General features: G+C 40.2%; 1 pseudogene; it reads left to right on the top strand.

Annotated features, from left to right (window-relative positions):
• The first annotated feature begins 2,299 nt into the window (after positions 1–2,299).
• On the top strand, positions 2,300–2,731 carry LOC102479336 (vesicle-associated membrane protein 4 pseudogene; annotated as a pseudogene).
• The last annotated feature ends 16,091 nt before the right edge of the window (positions 2,732–18,822 follow it).

The raw sequence follows: 18,822 nt of genomic DNA, 5'->3' as shown, positions 1-18,822 counted from the left end.
GTTTCCTTAGCCACAAAAGAGGCATAATAATATCTAGCTCACAAAGCTGTAAAAATTAGCAACAACATGTATAAAGTGATTAGCATATGTTATGAACTGAATATATCTTCCTCCCAAATCTATATGTTGAAATTCTTTTTTTTTTTTTTTTTTTTTTTGTGGAGAGGTTTTTGCTGTAGGACACGTTGCTCACCAGAAAGAGACAGACAGAGAGACAGAAAGTGAGAAATCACCCCCCAGGAGGATGGCCACACCACAATCTCTTCTCTTCCATTCTCCTCTCAGGATCTTGGGCACGCAAGCACGCGCGCCCGGCATGAGTTTAAGCCACCATGTCCGGGACTCGAACCATGGTCGGCTACATGGGAGTTCAGCGACATAGCCGTTATGCTAACTGCTGTTCCCTATATGTTGAAATTCTAATCTCCAGTGCAATAGCACCAGGGAGTGGAACTTTCAGGAGATAATTTAGGTCATGAGGGTGTTGTCCTCATGATTACAACTAGTGCACTTATAAAGAGACTCCACAATTTCTCTTTTCACTATGTGAGGATACAATGATAGGTCAGTAGTCTGCAACCAGGATAAAGGTCCACTCCAGAACATGACCAGGCTGGCACCCTGATCTCAGGCTTCCAACATACAGAACTGTGAGAGGTGAAGTATTGTTTAAGCCACCTAGTCTGTGGTGCTTTGTAACATTAGTTCTAGTTACAATAGAATAATAACTGGAATTTTGCCATTGACCTGTCTTTATGTCACTCACATACTTTTTTGAGATTCCAGAAAGTTCAGAATTAAATGTAATACCAGTTAAAAGAAATAATACAGACTTCATGACTGGCTTATATACTTTATCTTTTAATATTTTTATTATACTAACTTTATTGAATATTTGATACTTTCTTATAAATCACCTCTATTCTGTTTTTTTAAAGGGTAAATAAATGGATGGATGAGTTGATGTTGGTCACTATAACTTTGTAAAAACTCATGAGTTAGTAGTTTAAAAGAATAAACCCTTTTAACCTTAGTATTCAGCAGTTTTTGCAGGACTGAGTTCAGCTAGGACAGCTCACCTCTGTTCCATTAGGCATTGGTTGGATTCAATAATACTTTGTAGTCAGCTGGCAGCCAATATCTTCACTCACATTCTCGTTGTTTGATGTTATTGGCAGGAGCTAGGGAGGTAACTGAGTTAGTAGACTCTTTTACATCATGGCTGTTGCAGGGTTCCCAAGTGCAGCAAAAGATGGCTATTTCCACAGTACACACTTACCAAGTTCTTCATCATGTTTGTTAATGTGACACTAGTTGAAGCAGGTAACATGGCCAGTTCTCTATGCAAGCTGTGAAGAAAGTGAAAACTATCTTTGATGAGAGGAGCTACAAAGTCATATTACAAATGGATGAGAAGAATTTCTGGCCTTCTTGTTTTTAATCCACCACCATCTGGGCTAGTTTAGGCTCTTTCACAGGGTGGAATTTGCTAGATTAGGTTTTCATGGCTACCATCCAACATTTCACCACTCATACTCCCACTATTTGAGGATCTCCAACTTCCTGCAAGGTCCTGAGAGTCCATCCCTAAGAGTCTTCAAAGAATATCTTATTGTTCTCATTTCCTTCCTACTTAAGGACAGTATTTTCCTTTTACAGCAGCCTCTTCACCCTCCTTTGGTACCCTGGACTTACCAGATGCTGCTATCTTCATGGCCATTTAATTCCCTCACTATCACCAGCTCTCTCACCATTGATGGAGCAGAATCTTTGAAGCACTCAAGTTACCTGATATGTTATAGAGCAGTTAGGAGAAAACCACTCTTCCCTTTTCACATTACTTTTGGTTAGTGAGATGCTAGTACTACTGTGCCTATATGTCTCACAGTGTTTGGAAAATACACTGTTTTCTTTTAGGTTTTCCATATACTCTACCTCCACTCCTAGAAAATACAAGTCCTTTGGCTGTAGACTGAGATTTGTGAAGGACACTGAATCCCAAGATGAATCCAGGTTTATAAATCATCTTCTGATCACTTCATCTGATGCCTAAGATTTGTCCAACAAGCTCATTCCTTTATTGTGATTTTGCCCCTCTAGATTTCTTAAGGTAATAGCACAGCAGGCAATGTCTAGATATGCCTGTGTCTCCCTAGCCCCTCCCCAGCCTCTCCCTGAGTCTCCTGGACCTTGTTTGCCCTCCCACTACAGCCTACCCCCTAAAGAACTCCAGGGGACCCTCAGAGGGTGAATACTTCCTCCTCTGAGAAGCAAAAAAAGTACTTCATGGGTAAAAAATATGCCTCCCAAGTTCAAGTGCCACCTAAACAATGATGATGTTGCTGGTTCTGTGGAAAATGAAAAGAGAAATGTTTGGGAAGATGATTCAGATGACAAAGAGGATGTTTCTTTCTAAGAAAACATTTGGACCAAGATTTGAAACTAGGAATGATCAAATTAAGCGTGTTCAGAATCAAGTGGATAAAGTTATTGATGTTATACAAGAAAATATTACAAGATAATTAAAAGAGGACAGACTAGATGAACTACAGGACAAACCGGAAAACTTATAAGTTAATGCAACTGTGTTTTTAGCAACAAAGCCAAACAACTACAGAAGTAAATGTGTTGGTGTGGATGTGAAAGAAAAGCCATCATGGCTTTGGTTACTGTTATTCTTTTGCTAGTGATTGTCAGTCCTTGTAGTTGTGAAATGCCCTACTTAATTTGATGACAAAGATCTTCGTTAACCAAGATCTGGGACAATAATAATAAAAGATCATTGCATCATTAAAAAATAATAATAACATCATCAATTTGCCAAACACTGTCTAACATGTCTGAATCTCAAGAAATAAGTTGATGTTTCAGAGCAACTCCCTACTCCATGAGTTTTACAAGCAGTATTACCATATGGCCACTATTACTTCTTGTATCATTAGCTGACATTGTGAGAGAACCTTGTGAAAGGAGTGCTATTATAGTCTCTAATTTGTAGATGAGGAAACAGAGGCTTAGAAAGGAATTAAGAAATTCGTTCTGGGTCTTAAAACAAGTACATGCACACCTGGGATGTAAACCCAGTCACACAAACTCCAAAGCTCATTCCCCTAATGGCCTCACTATATTCTGTCCCCTCAGTGTGAATCATTCTACTAGGCATATGTTTCTGAATTTATGCTTTGAAATTAAGGTATTATGAATCCAATGCTGAGGGACTGTTATGTCTTTCTGTTGAAAGAAAAGAACTAAAACCAGCCTGAGTAAACAAAATAATACATAAGTTCATAGCAGTTATCATCCAAAGAGGTAGCTGTCTGGTTTAGAGGCAATATACTTTGTAATAGTACTTTTAAGTCTGTTCTTGTGTGTAGCATATTTAAATGGATGTGATGGCTTTGCCAGAAATGAGGGGGAAGGAAAAAGAGCTACTCAGTCTGGTTCTCCAAATTTCAAGGGTGTCAGGTGGTACGGTGCAAAGAGCATGAGGCAAGGGGGCCTGATGGTAATGTGGCAGTAAAACCCAACTCTCTGTGAGGCTAACCCAAAGGTGAACGTTCTGGGTGCATGTCTGAAGACCTCTGAACATGAAGGTACCAGCATGCCCGTGATCAGGGCTTGTGGAAGCTGAGGATAGATCACAACATCAAGTCCTGTTTGCTAATCTCTCTATCTCTCTGTCTTCTTGTTCATGGAATAAAAAGATAATTAAAAAAATATGTGAGAGGTCAGCAGATGGTGTAGTGGTCACATCACTGGACTCTCACATGGCCAACCGCAGTTCAAGTCCTAAACCCGATGGCTTAAAAATCATACCAGGCATGTGTGCACACATGCCCATGATTTGAGGAGAATGGAGGAGAAGGGACTGAGGTGTGGCCATCTCCACTGAGAAGCGATTTCTCACTTTCCCTCCGTCTCTGTTTCTCTGTCTCTAGCAAGCGCACATGCCCTATTACAAAAAAACTATTAAAAAATAAAAAGCGAAACACAGATTCATCCTTTCCTGAGTCCAAAAACTGATGTTCCAATGATCTGGTGTAGTGTTGAGCATGTCATTTAGACTTCACATTTCTCTACTGAAAATGAGGGGTTCATCACCTTTCTCATAAAGATGTGCATATCAAATAACTTAATACATGCAAAGCATTTTAGCTTAGTACCTGAATCAAAATACGTTCTGCTCAAGAAACTGTATTATTATAAACCTTAAATCTGTTGGAACAAAAAAGAAAAATAAGTAATTATTCCAATAACAAATAAAAATTTTCAGTCAACAAATGCAACTTTCTTTCAACGTCATTCTTCTTACACTCACTCTGTTATCAATTTTATTTTCCCCCAATCCTTATTCTAACCATCCAATGGATATTTTATTTGCCATAAGGTTAGGACACTTATTCTTTTTCTTTTACTTCCTTTCTTCAACTACTATTCCTAAGCTTTTTTTGTGGTGGCACACTGGTACTCAAAGAATTTCAGTGAGTAGAGAATGCAAAAAGGAAAAAAGAAAAGAAACACACACACACAAACACACACACACAAACAAAAAACTGAAGATGTCCAGCCCAGCCATAGTGGCACAACCAGTAGGGTGTTGCTGAGTGTTGCTGGAGCCATATGGGAAAGCCTGGGGTTTAGTCCAGGGGTAACTTGAGCATGCTGGGCCAACCCATGGGTATGCATATGATACTGGTTGTCTGGAAGACTGGGGAAAGGCATTTGTGGCAGGACCATCTTAGGGTCTGGTTTGTCTCTCATTAAATAAATAAATATACAATCTGAAGATCAGTGATATTTGCAAAGACTGATGAGCTGCTTGGTGTGTCTGGAACACAGGATATTACTGGGGAATTTTTTATAAAGTTAATTAGGTGCAAAGCAATAAAGGACTCATTTGAATCTCTTAGGGAGAAATGCAGATTTTACTGTAGGCAGTGGAGGCCTTGGAAGGCAAATGACATGACGGATGTGTATAACAGGAAGATAACTTTGGCATCAGTGTAAAAATTAGATAAAAATGAATCATGGATTCAAGTGAACAGAAACTAGAAGCTGGGAGATCATTCAGGATCATTTGGGGTCATGCCAATAGTTCCAGTAAGCTATGAGACAACCTGAGCCGAGCCAGAGCAGTAGCAATGGAGAACACGGACTAGGTCCAAGTGATATTTGCCACATTGAATACACACCTGTCAAATATTTATAAAATGTCTATTCCCTAGTGGTTGCTGTTCTTGGTACTAGAGATGCAAAGTGAACTCAGTTTTGTGCTCAGGATAGACTTTAAATGGTGCCGACTTGGCTGGGTAAGAGGGAGCGCAAAGTAGGAGCCACTGTTTAGACAGGGCGCACAAGTGGACAAAGATGAAATGGTGAGTGAGCAGCCTTGGAGACACAGCAGGGAGGCAGCTCCAGAAAGAAGAGATGGAAGGTGCCAAGCTAGGAGCTTCCATGTGAATTCCTAGACCAGCAAAATGGTTAGACTCTAACACAGGAAGCAGAAGGGTGAGAGAAGTACAAGATAAGCTAGCAGGGGTGTCCAGAGGCCAGTTGCTAAAGGGCCATGCAGGACACGTGAAAAGTTATTGGCTTCCTTGCTGAGTGTGATGGGAGCCATTTTGCATGTCTTGTAGTGTTTGTATGACTAACGAGCTTAGCCATGTTCAGACATGTAACTTAAGATCTTTCTGAACCTCAATTTTCTTATCTTCAAAATATGTGTGGTCCAGCTGCTGTAGCACAACAGTAACAATGCTCTTCAAGACTGGAGACCATATGACTGACTACAAGTTCAGATCCCAGGTTAGCCTGAAAATATGCCCAGTACACACACACAGGTGCCGGAGATCCTGAGAAGCTGGAGGCTTGGGGAAAAGGCTCACAGCATGAATAGACCCTATCAAGGGTGCTCCTCCCTCTCCCTGTTTCCCTCTCAAATGTGCATGCATGTGTTTTAAAAATAAATTAAAATAGGTATAAAATAAGACTTATAAAGCTGGCATAAACATTGAATGACTGTTGAAAAACACTTGAGTGTTGACTGACTATACAGATTGAACTGGTCATGGAACAACGATTTCTACATTTCTAGCCTAGACAAGATAATGGTGATATTTTCTGAGTGGAAACATTGGAAGTGAGTCATATAGAAGAACAAGAGAGGGAAATGATGAGATCATTTTGAATTCCAAGATGCTGTGCTGTGAGACATCAGGTGGAGGTCTCTGGTCATGGTTGGGTCTGGGCATGTGGACTCAGAAAAGGGGTTTTGCCTAGAGGCCTGGATTTTAGAGAACGAAAGTAGGGTACTCAGTACATTTTTACAAAGATTGCTCTTATACATTCTAGCATCTTTGCTATTGCCACAGAAGTGTCATTGCATCCCTAAAGCTAAAAATGAGGTTCACTGTGATCAGCAAATGGTGTAATGGTTACACCATAGTTCAAGTCCTGGACATAGCAGCTTAAAATTCACATTGTGTATTTGTGCGTGCATGCCAAAAGTTCTCAGAGGAGAATGGTAGAGAAGGGATTGCAGCGTGGCCATTCTCCCTGGGGGGTAATTACTTGCTTTCTATCTCTCTATTTCTCCCCCCCACCCCACCCCCATTGAGCACAAACACCCTAAAGCAAAAATCTCTTTTTTAAAAAAAGAAAGAAAATGAGGCTCATTAAACTGTAAAACAATTCCATATTCATCACTTCTAATCCTCCTTCCTCTAGTGCAGGTACACAAATCTGCTTCTCTTTGTCTCTTACTCCAGAAAACCAAAAGACTAGGGTCGTGCTGAAACTAGGTGCAAAAGGATTTTGTTCTATTTTCTGTAGTAACTTCCAAGTCCCCCCACACCCCTCCCATTAGCTTTGCATGATTTATTTCTATTTTTCCAATTGTCTTGTGTCTTCCTCTCTTTTAAAGCGTACACCAAGGAACTCTATACTTCCTCCATTCTTCCCTATACAACATTATTGTACTTTGTTTTGATGGCCTTGCCTAGGTTTAATTCTTGATCGTATGAGTTACTGCCATTCCAGTGTTTAATCTGTATATATTAACCATCACAACAGACTGGCATCACCTGCCAAAGGGGGCAGGTATCCTCGAAAGAGTCCCTTTCCTCACTTTCTTAGAAAATTCTCAGAGAACTCAGCGTAGAAGCCGCAGAACACAGAGTAGGAGCTGAGTGGGAGCTCTGTGTGCTTTTGTGTCTCCTACTCTGGGAGGGGAGATGCTGCAACCGCCACAGGGATCTGACACCCCCACACTCTGAAAGCTTTAAACTCTCTACACAGAAACTCAGTTGGCCCAAAAAAGCATTTTCTTGCTTGAACCATAGTAGGTATTCACACTACCTTGTTTATTTAGGGGTGTCCCATAATTACTCCTAAATTTCTCTCTTCAGGCCATATGTCACACCCAGTCTCCCGGAAGTCCAGAATGGATTTTATAACCAAGTATCTATCTGTTTCTGCAACCTTACTTCAGTCTTTTACTAGCCCTTTACCCCCACTCCAACACCCCTGTGTTATAGTCTAGTCATTTTCAACCGTTCTCCCTTTTGCCATTGAAGAGCAGTTGAGGTGTGGGTAGGCAGCAGATAGCCAGGCACGAGCAGTTGAGGTGTGGGTAGGCAGCAGATAGAAAGGAAGGATGAATTCAGCTATGGAGTTAGACAAACAGGAGCCTACTCTATTGAAATTTCTGCTCCCAAATCATGGGCTTTCTCCTATCTAAGTGCCTTTGGACCAGCCTGTGTGACGTGAACGGCCTTCCCCTCCCCAACCTGCCTCAATGATTCCTTTTGCTATTGGGCTAACTCTTCCTGATCCACAGGTATTGTAGCTTTTAATAACCTTTGCTGGTGAGTTCCACATCCATTTCTTCCCATGATTGGAATAGTTCCACATCCATTTCTCCCTACTCTACCTGTGTATGTGTGTGTGTGTGTGTGTGTGTGTGTATACTCTCTGTTGTAGCTTGATAATTGTGCCGGCATATCCTGTGGTCTTGTCAATATTCTCAAGGAAACTCGATCTCCTCAGCACCTTCTGTTGAGCCTGAGTAGATGTTGAATACGTGATTTTTAAACAGATATGTACATGTCTTCTTTACTCTTTCATTATCATGCTCAAATTAATAAGGTTCTGTATATTGAAAACTTACTTATATATGTCCTCTATTTCTTCTTACTTTTACCTTTCTTTGTTTCTTTTTTATGAGAGAAAGAGAGAGAAAGAGAGAAAGCCATGCACCTTCAGCAGTGTCACGTTGTAATCCTCCCCTAAGCCTTCCCAGTCAGCCAGAATCATGAGCCCAAGTACGTGCACCCAATATGCACAAGTTAATCCAGAACTAAATCCTAATTTTTCATGTGGCTTCCAGCATTACAGAACATGTGCTATTGCTGTGCCACCACAGCTAGGCCTCTTACTTTTAACTTTTTGAAATTTATTTCTATCTTCTTTCCCCCACCTAGTTTTGTTTTAGAACTAGCCTCCATTTTAGATTAAACTTTATTAGGACTATGTAGTTGGAACTGAAAAAGTAAAAATTTGAGAACTACTCAGTACTGTATAAGTAATGTTTCTCAATTGAACTTTAACTTTCTTTGTGATTATAAAGCCACAACCTCAAATTTGCCAGAGATCTAATTTTGCTTGCTTTTATTCTAATGCAAGTTTCTTTTCACCAGGGATAGTAGAAAATCAATTGTAATTCATCTGAGGTTCTATTTTCTTTTTACCAGAATTTGGAGAAAGAGGATTTGGGGTCCTCTGACATTATTTCTTCATTTACGTATTCAAGAAATATTTCTTTAAGCACTTACTATGTGACAGACACTGTTTCAGGCTCTGATCTCTAACAATGGACAAAACAGTTTGTGCTTACACAGAAATCAATATAGATACATATGCAAATACATGTGTACATATTATTACGCAGTAATAAATGATATGGAGAAAAATAGCTCAGAGTGTACAGAGATAGGAAATCTCATGGAAGAGCTACTATTTCATACGAGTTAGTTATAAACATGTTAGTTATAAACCTGTTCGATATGGTGATATTTGAGTCATAAGAATGGGTGAGTTTATTGAAGGAAATGGAGGATAATACTAAGTTCTGGAGATTTCCAAATAGAATAGGAGGGGAGGCTTTAGTAAAGAAGACTGAGAGGATGAGATCATGAGGGTAGGAGGAAAACCAGAACATAGGGAAGACTACAAACCTGGTGAAGTGGTCAAGATGGGAATGGCAAGTTGTAATGAATGCTGCTGGTGTTTTGAGTAGGATGAGGATGGAGCCCTGACCATCTATTGAAGATGATATCCCCTGACATAGCAGTTGTCCCCTGTGCTGTTCTACTGTTGGTCTGCATATGTCCCTCTCCACAGGGTCCTATCTCTTCAGTCAGTCCTGAGAACTATATATGCACTGCTCCTGGAACCAGTCAACTTCCTCCAAGCCATGGTGGGCTATGGAGTACAGTGAGGCATAGAAGTAGCCATTTCTAGAGTTCTAAGACAACTTCTGGAGTAAACCTAGAAAATGGAGCCCAGATCTCTTCTCTGGGTTTTCTAAAAGCCATTCTGATATCTCTGTCATTCTCCCCCAAAACCAGAAAGGAGTAAAGTTTAGAGTCCTCCTCAGGGACCAACCAGTATTTAAATTCTTTTCCTTTCTCTTCTAATTCATTCCTTCTCCCCAACTAAAGAGGTCTTTATTTAGTGATATCAAGAGGTGTATGTAAACTCACCTTACTGAGAACAATGGGATGGAGTGGGGCTGGATACTGTTGTGTGTGTGTGTGTGTGTGTGTGTGTGTGTATTCTTTCAGATGCACATTTCTTCCTTTGAAGTCTACCCTTTCCCCTCAGGGCCTAGACTTTTATGTAAAACCAGGACTTTATATTAACAACTTTCTCTGTTACCAGAGCCTAGAATAATGCTTCTTAAATACAGACAAGAGTTAGTAGGTAACAAGAAATATTGGAGGTAAATTTTAGTTTTGTTCCAATTCTATTTCCTCCCTCCGCCCCATGTTTTTTGTCTATTTCTTTGTTTGTTTTTATCTTATTTACAGTTGAGAATATGTATTTTGACTCTGAAGAAAGGAATTCATCTCTGCCCTTTCCTTCCTTTAATCCCGTCCAAGAAAGAAAACTTTTTCATAGAGCTGTCTAATCATAAGGCATCAAGTGGAGCATATCTTCTAAGGGACAAGCATTGGGGAATGCATCTGCATTACCTCTTCTATTTCTTCTGGGTAAGGGCCAGGCGTGTTCACTTACGGGGATGGGGAGGGTGCAGACTCTTAGGATCTTGCTTCAGTTCTGGTTCTTTCTCCTCTGATCTACTCTTCCTCACTTGGTAGCCAAACCAAGACTTGTGCTCTTTTCTAGCCTGGTGAAACTTGGTCTTGGACATGAGATACAAGCATGCCCTAATCTCTTCCACTTTCTTTTTATTGTTACTGTTTACTTTTTATTTCTTTATTTTTGTAGAGTCTTTTTTTTTTTTTTTTTTTTGGTCTTAGGGCACCTGCACTCATTGCGGGTGCCAGGGAGAGTGCAGGGTGGGGAGGAGAGAGAAAGTGAGAAATCACCCCCCAGGGGACATGACCATGCTGTAATCCTTTCTCTACCATTCTCCTCCTGGGACATTGGGCATGTGTGCACACATGCCTGGTGTGAATTTCAAGCCACCGGGTCTGGGACTTGAACCATAATCAGACATGTGGGAGACCAGCAACATAACCATGATGTCATCTGCTGGCCCCATTTTTGTTGTCTATTTCTGATTTCATTTTCCCCTGATGCTGACATGATCTTTTCTTCTATTGTTGAAGTAGAGATGAGTTGTTTTTTCTGTTTGTTTGTTTGCTTTTTGAGAGGTTTTTGCTATAGGGAGCATGCCCTCCCCAGAAAGACAGAGACAGAGAGATAGAAAGTGAGAAATCACTCTCCCCCAAGGGGGATGGCCACGCCACAATCCTTTCTCCTCCATTCTCCTCTCAGGATCTTGGGCACGTACGCACACGCACTGGTGTGAATTTAAGCCACTGGGTCCAGGACACGAACCGTGGTTGACTACATGGGAGTTCAACGACATAGCCACTACACCAAGTGCTGGTCTCTAAGTAGAGATGTAGAGTTTTGACTGAGTTTGGGGTGGAGAGTAGAGTGAAGAAAATAAAATAGCTTTTATGGCCAAAGCTTTTTATTCAAAAATAAAATCATTGGGATATCATTTATAGTGTAAAATTCACCGTTCTAGTGTATGATTCAGTGGTTTGAAGTACATTCATTATGTTGTGCCCACTGCTATTTTCTAATTCTAGAACATTTCCATTACTCCAAGATGAAACCCCTCACCCACTGTCTCTTCTCAATTCTCCCTTCTCCCAACCCCTGGCAACAACTAATTTATTTTGTCTCTATAAATTTTCCTGTTCTAGACATTTCATGCAAATGGAATCAAACAATATGTGGCCTTCTGTGTGTCTGACTGCTTTCATCTAGCATACGTTTATGCCTTACTAGTTTATGGGAAAGGAGTCTTCTGCCTTTTCCTGTTCAGCTCACAAGCAGTCAGTATATCAGAGCTCAGAGTTTAAGACTCAGCACATGAAGGTACGATACTGTACCTTTCACTGCCTTGTTTGCTTTGCTCTAACATCAGAGTATCTGCAGTTGAGGCTGGTGGGCCAACTAAGATTTGAATCTTCTAGAACATTCTAGCCAGAATACTTAATGATAATGTCCATCAGATACCCATAGAACCAAAGTAACTTTATGCTTCTTGTGGAAAATATCTTTTAACTGACTCCTTAAAAGAGGAGCAAGTGTACCAACTCTTTGAACATGACCTTGCTATCTATTTTATATTATACTGCCCCAACAAGAGTTTCGTATCCTTTTAAATATCAGTCAAATTTCTCTGTTTTAGGAATAAGTTAGTACGATTACATGACTGGAAATTATGGTCTTTATGACTTTTATTTTGTATAACCTTGATTTTTTCCTCTCATGTCTAAGTCCTCTACAACAGTGGCAGCTCACATTTCCCATTGGTAGGTAAAGTCCTGACACTTAGCATACATGAAGTGTGTGTGTGTGTGTGTGTGTGTGCATGTGATTGTGAAAGGGGGGTGGTCCCTGTCTGAACCCATCCTGCATACATAATTGATTTCAGACATGTCAGGGCACATGTGACAAACTGGCAGAAAAATCCACACAAGAAAGCTGTTTCCTTACATGGGAGCCCTAGACAAATGTTAACCATGGACTGGGACAAATGAGAATGCCTCTGGTGGCCAACTGCAGGCATAGCAGTGGGTCAACCGGCCCAAGGTCAGGAGTAGTGCCACTGGCACTAGCAGCTCTGCAGTCTTGTGGTCAGCAGTACTTTCTATAGGGGTATAAACAGGAGTGAGAATCCTGAAACACAGACAACACTGTTAATAGTGAAAGGACCCAGCAGTTGACATGGCTAGGACCATGAAAGAAAGAAAATGGTACATGCTGCATGATAGCCGAGAAGACTTAGCCCACCAAGGACAATGCTGGTGACTCTTTAAAATAATTGAAAGTGGGCCTTAAGGAAGTTTAAAACAGAATGTGGATAGTAAGAAAGTCAAAGAAAATGAATTTATTACTATCAGTATGATCTCATTTTTACCCCCTGACTGATACCCTTGGGAAATATTGGTCAATTCTATAAACAAAAGAGGATTCTTTATATATATTAATAGTACGTAAGCCTAATTTTTTGAAGTTATAGGCTACTCCCAACCAACCTATTCAAGCTCCAAAAAAAGATCACTTATAAGAGCAATGACTCAAACTAAGAAGGTCTCATCTCACTGAAGAGTTTCCCAGTTAGCCTTAGGAGGTAACACTATTTCCTAAAACTATTTCTCTCCTTTCCACTACTCCTTGAAGTAGCATCTGGTAGAAAAAAAAAACAGAACAGACAAAGTTGAGTGGCTCTGTTACTTAACATTTGATAATCATGGACAAGTTCATTAACATCTCTGTACCTTAGTGTTCTCATGTAAAAAATGAGGTACACAATACTACCTTTCTGGTATTATAGGAAGTTCAATTGCATTGGTATCTGTAAAATGAGCAGCAAAATGTCTTGCACATAGGCAATTGTCAGTAGTAATTCTCAACTCTTTCTCACTGCCTTGGGTTGGGCCCCTAAAAGAGACCACCCTGCCTGGTGTTGAAAAGACAAGTCCCCGAGAGAGCTCTCAGATAAAGCTTATGGCAGCCAGCTCAGTTAGCACTGCTTTTCCTGGGAACTCTCTTAGTTGCTGCCTCTGAACATAATCCATTTTCTCCCTTCCCTGCCTCTTATTCAGTATCAGTCCTGCTAGTCACATGCTCCATTTAGCCACTGACTTCCTCTTCCAAGTGAGAAGAGACGTTCTTCCTAGGCTGATTTCGAGTGCAACCGTCACACCTCTGCTTTAGTCTTTGCCACAGCAATCTTACCAGGCAGGGATCAGCCCACCTCCCAACTCCTGAATCCTTGTTTGACACTTCCTACACCAATGATGAAAGACAGAATAAAGCATATGCATCTGACTTCATTCTTTCCCTTCTTACACATTCTTCCTTCTCTTTCTCTTCCTGCATCCCACCTCAACTTGTTCCTTTCCTCTGTGTCCTACGTTCTATTTTGAAGTTCAAGAGGGAGAAAATATATTTCAAGAAATAACAGGTACTATTGTCTAAGGACTTCCAGAAATGACTAATTAATATTAAGTCTGCTAAACTGAAAATAGTTTTTGGCACTCACTGAAGTTTATGTAGACAACACTAAACAATTTCATCCTGGCATATGAAAAGACCCAATGATAATTTTTAAGGAAAAATCTGATCTCAGCATTGGCATCAGTGACCCATTCCCAGGGAAGATACTTCACTTCTTCATCTGAATGTGGAATCCTACCAGCTTTATTGATTTGCTCATACCTGCTCCTCATTCCATTGCTAGAGCACAAAACATAAGGGGTCTACTTCCAGCCATGAGCTTGGCACAGATTTTGCATTGGTTAGTAGTTAAAAATCCTAGTTCTAGTACTCTGCTACTAAGATTTGAAGCACTAACTTATTAATTATGGGAAAATTGACTAAAAATCTTAGTTTTATAATGTATGTTTTATATATATATGCTTTCAGACTATATAATATTTAAGTTTGTAGGATACATGTATTATTACAATAGAGGCCTAAAGCATAGTAAGGTGATCAAAATGTATTAGTTATAATTGTTGACATCATTGTTGTTTTTTCTAAGCTGAAACTAGAAAAACAATTTTGGATGAGAAAAATTAAAAAAAACATATGTATGTATGCAATACATAAGGAAGATTATTTGAGACATTTGTATCAAAACTTCAATGGGCATCAGAATCACCAAAAGAGCTTGATAATACAGATTGCTGCCCCTACTCTTAGAATTATGTCAGTAAGTCTCGGGCAGGGAAAAAGAATCTGTGCTTCTAACCAGCTCCCAGTTGATGCTGATGTAGCTGGTCTACAGGCTATTCTTTAAGCAGCACTAACATATGGCATTATCTTCTAGAAGAGTTCAGTTTTTAACCATTGTTGATTCAAAACATGGCCACATGTTTCTATAACTGAGAAAGCAAGGGCGAAGTTAAGATGTTACCTGTTTTTAATGTACTATATATGAAAATGTCTATAATGTTGACAACCGTACACTGAGAATGCATTATGTGTCAGGCACTGTGATTGGTTCTAAAAATGAAGACAGACACTCTCCCTGTCCTCATTGAGCCAATGGCTTTCAAGGGTGATAGCCATTAAGCAAAGAATTATATGAATGCAAAATTATAGAGTATATTGATTGAAAGAATTTTAGTTCTCATATCAACTTGGTGAGGTAGATAGGACAAATATTGTCCCTATTTTAGACCTGAGAAAAAAGGTATAGAATTGAATAAATTTAAGGCTAGCAGAACTGGTAGAAATTATCTTTCTTAAAATCAATACAAATGGAATTAAAGAATGTCTTTAAAATCACAAGAATAACTGGCATCGAAGCTGAAATTAGGACAGCTGTGGTGGCATAGTATGAAAAGGTTTGAATCCTGAGATCTGCCCATGCACGCCTGGTGCAAGTGCTCATGACCTGGGGTGGCTGGGGCTGGGACTGAATCATGGCATGAAGACTCTCTTAGAATGTCTGTCTCCTTTTTTTTTTTTTTCCTCCTTTATTGCCCCGTTTTTGCCTCCAAATAAACAAAGAAGGAATAAACTTTTGGTGGTAGTGCTGTGATTAAACCCATGTGGTCAACTGGGGTTTGAGGTTTTTTTTTTTTTTTTTTTTTTGCAGGGGGAGAAGTTCTTTGCTATAGGGTGTGTGCACTCCCTAGAAAGACAGAGAGACAGAAAGTGAGAAATCATCCCCTGGGGGGATGGCCACAATCCCTTCACCATTCTTCTCTCAGGATCCTGGGCACACATGCACATGTGCCTGGAGTGAGTTGAAGCCACCGGGTCTGGGACTAGAACCGTGGTCGACTACATAGGAGTCCAGCGACATAGCCATTATGCTAACTGCTGGTCCCTGGGGTTTGAGTTTTGAACTCAATAATTGAAACTCACACTAGGAGCATGTGGGTACATGCCCAAAATCCTGAGAAAAGAATAGAGGAAAAGGGATTGTGGTGTGCCCATCTGTCACCCCGTCATATTCCTTTAGCCCAGGCAAGTGGGGGAATTTCTTGTATATAGTGTCAAGGGAAAAAATAAATTGCAAAGTCAAAAACATCAATTCCTGGCTTTGGTGTTTCATCAGCTTAGATCCTGGACTAAGACAAGGGATTTGAAAGAGTGCAGAATGATGAACGAGCAAGACTTCCTGCCCCAGGCTAGATACAGATGATCTGGGATGAGGAAAGAAAAGTTCAAAGGCAAATGCAGCGTTTAGATATTGTTGGCTTCTGTTACATCTTCTTATCCAAATGCCTAGGGGAAGAGGGCAGCATAAAACCCCAAATGCTTTAAGAAGGTCTGAGAGGAAAGTAGAACTGAGTCCCCAGCCCTTGGAGAAAGAGTCTCCATGACAGAGAGCCGAAGTAGTGTAGGCCAAAGAGGTCCCAGACAGCCTTACCAAGTTCTCCATCCTACTGTCAGCACAGACGAAATGGGATGATCCTGTGTACTCACTGATGATGGGCATAACACAGGAGTGGAGAAGCGAGAAAGGGTGTGAAGTTGTGAACAAGGAGGGGTAAAGACATCACCTACGAGAACATGCTAGTGTGGCTATCACCCCTTCCCTCAGTTCTGGCCCAGGTCTTAACATTGTATAAACACTCTTACTTTAGACCTAATCCTGAACAAAGGAAAAAGTAGGTGAATGTGGGGGTAGGAGTCCACACTGCATTGGCTGAGATCAAATTTCCAACCATTTGGTCACATGGGAAATGAAAATAACTATTAAAATCAGCTACAACAAAATAAAGAATTCTTTTATACTAAAAAGTTTGTGGGTGAGTATTTTTGCCTGCCACAAATATTACTGCTAGTTTGGCATATATGTAATGTTCCCAAATATCAAAATAGTTGTTTTTCTGAGTTCAACTTAAAAAATAATAATTTAGTACAATTAGTTGGCATGTAAAATGCCCTTAAATAGCATTTTAGGAAATGTGGTGACTCTTCTTTTAAATGAAAAACTGTTGTGAAGGACAATTTATATCTTTAAATATTTTAATGTAAAACTTGTGTTGGCATTACATCTTGGATTTGAGGACTGACTCAGCCCCCATGCATTCCCCTTTCACATCCTGTGTTAAGAAGTTTCCAGAAACTCTACTGCAATGAAGACCTTCAGACAAGACCTCCCAGCTTCATTTGAGACACACCCCCAGCTCACTGACAGCAGAGTACATTATTGTTTTCTTATGGTAATCCAAATTGTCCTTGGACTTTGAAATCTGTTTGCATCTTCGTGTTTTTAAATAAGAGATTACCTGTCTTTTTGTAGTGTGAAAAGTGTCAGGCAAGAGTATGTCAGATAGTCAAAGCTGAGGGGGAGTCTCTCCAGCTCTATCACCTACTGGCTTTAGGTCTTTAAGCAAATTTCTTACCTTTTATATACCTCAGTCTCCTCATTCATAAGATGAAGATGATAATTCCTACCTCACAGAGTTGTAAAGGTTAAATGAAGCCCATGCACTTAGTGTAATTTCTAGCAAATGACTCATGTTTAAGAAATGTGAACTATTACCATCATGACCAGGAATAAGGAATTTGCTGCATAATTTCTTTCACCCCTTTTTGCCATTATCCCTTAAATGCTTGTTTGAATATACTGTGAATGAAGCATTTACCATTTGCTTTCAGTTTTCAGTTCAAAAGACTTTAATTAAAACCATCCCATGTACCAGACACCATGGTAGTGAGACAACAGATTGGATAATATGTAGTCTCTGTTCTTCATTTTAAACTACAGGAGAGACATAATTAATCATTTCCTGTATTCACATGTTGAATGGGAGAGAGTATTGGAGAGGCATCGAAATATTCTTGGAAGAGCCAATCACTCATCTGAATCTCAATCCTGAACCCTGTATGAGTGTATGCCAGGTAAAAAAGGCAGGCCTTTCTAGCCAATGGGAAGAACATGGAACATAGGAAGAAATGACATGAAGACAAAGTATGTGGGGAAAAGGCACCTCTAACATTTGTGGGTATCAATATAAGAGTACATATGGAGGCTGCAAACTTTATGCCTAAATAGTTAGAAGTTATAAGTCAAGGTAACAAACTACTACACAAAGCAAATTTTATCCTCTTACCTTGACTAACATATCTTCATAATATTCTGGAAGGCTGATTCTAATGTGGAATTCTAGAATTTATTTGAATTCTAGACTAGAAATGTGATTATGAGGAGAAAGCTAGCCCCTAGCCCTGAGTCCTCTGCTATGGGATGAGTGGTTATGTTCCTTCCAAAATTTGTATGTTGAAAGTCAGATCCCCAATGTGATTGTATCTAGGAATGGGACCCCTGGGAAATAAATAAGTCGTGAGAGTAGAGTTCTTATGAACCAATTAATGCTTTTCTGTCCAGCCCCCTCCACTCCCATGATATGAGGACACTAGGAAGGGAGCTCTCACCAGACACTGAGCCTGCCAGCACCTTGGTCTTGGACTTCCCATCCTCCAGAACTGTGAGAATATATTTCTGTCATATATGTCACCCAATCTGTGGTATTTCATTATTGCACTACAAATAGACTGAGATACTCACCTTTTCTTACCCTTGGCTCCACAACCCAGCCCTGTCTCTTTGTCAATGATGTTGACATTTGTCTCTTGGCCAACCCACCGCATACCTGCCAACAAATATGGTCTATTCTTCAGCGCATGAACTCATGAAAGAGACCCAGGCAAACCCTGGAAAAGGCTGTGGACCATTTTTCCAGTGAATTCAAGATATCAGGCATTTATAGCATAGTCCACAAGGAGAAAGCTTGCACTCTGGGTTCTTCTACTTAGATGCATAGATTCCTCACCTGTAAGGAAGACCAGGGAGGAGGAACCAAATCTTCTAAAGAGCAAATACCAGGACATACCCCTGAATACCTGGGTCTAAGAGTGGTTCTAAAGAGAAGTTCCATGTCTCTATAATGGCAGCCTAAAGAATAAGGCAAAGAGTGGAGTAAAAAGTTGGAAGGGTATATGGGAGTCATGCCATTGGCATCTTTGTATTTATGGGGGTAGGTGCTGAACTGGAATATATTGGTTATGTAGAAATAGTGAAAGAGT

The sequence above is a fragment of the Tupaia chinensis genome, unplaced genomic scaffold (assembly GCF_000334495.1).
Source record: "Tupaia chinensis unplaced genomic scaffold, TupChi_1.0 Scaffold000004_1, whole genome shotgun sequence".
NCBI lineage: Eukaryota > Metazoa > Chordata > Mammalia > Scandentia > Tupaiidae > Tupaia > Tupaia belangeri.
This window is presented reverse-complemented; position numbering and strand designations above follow the sequence as displayed.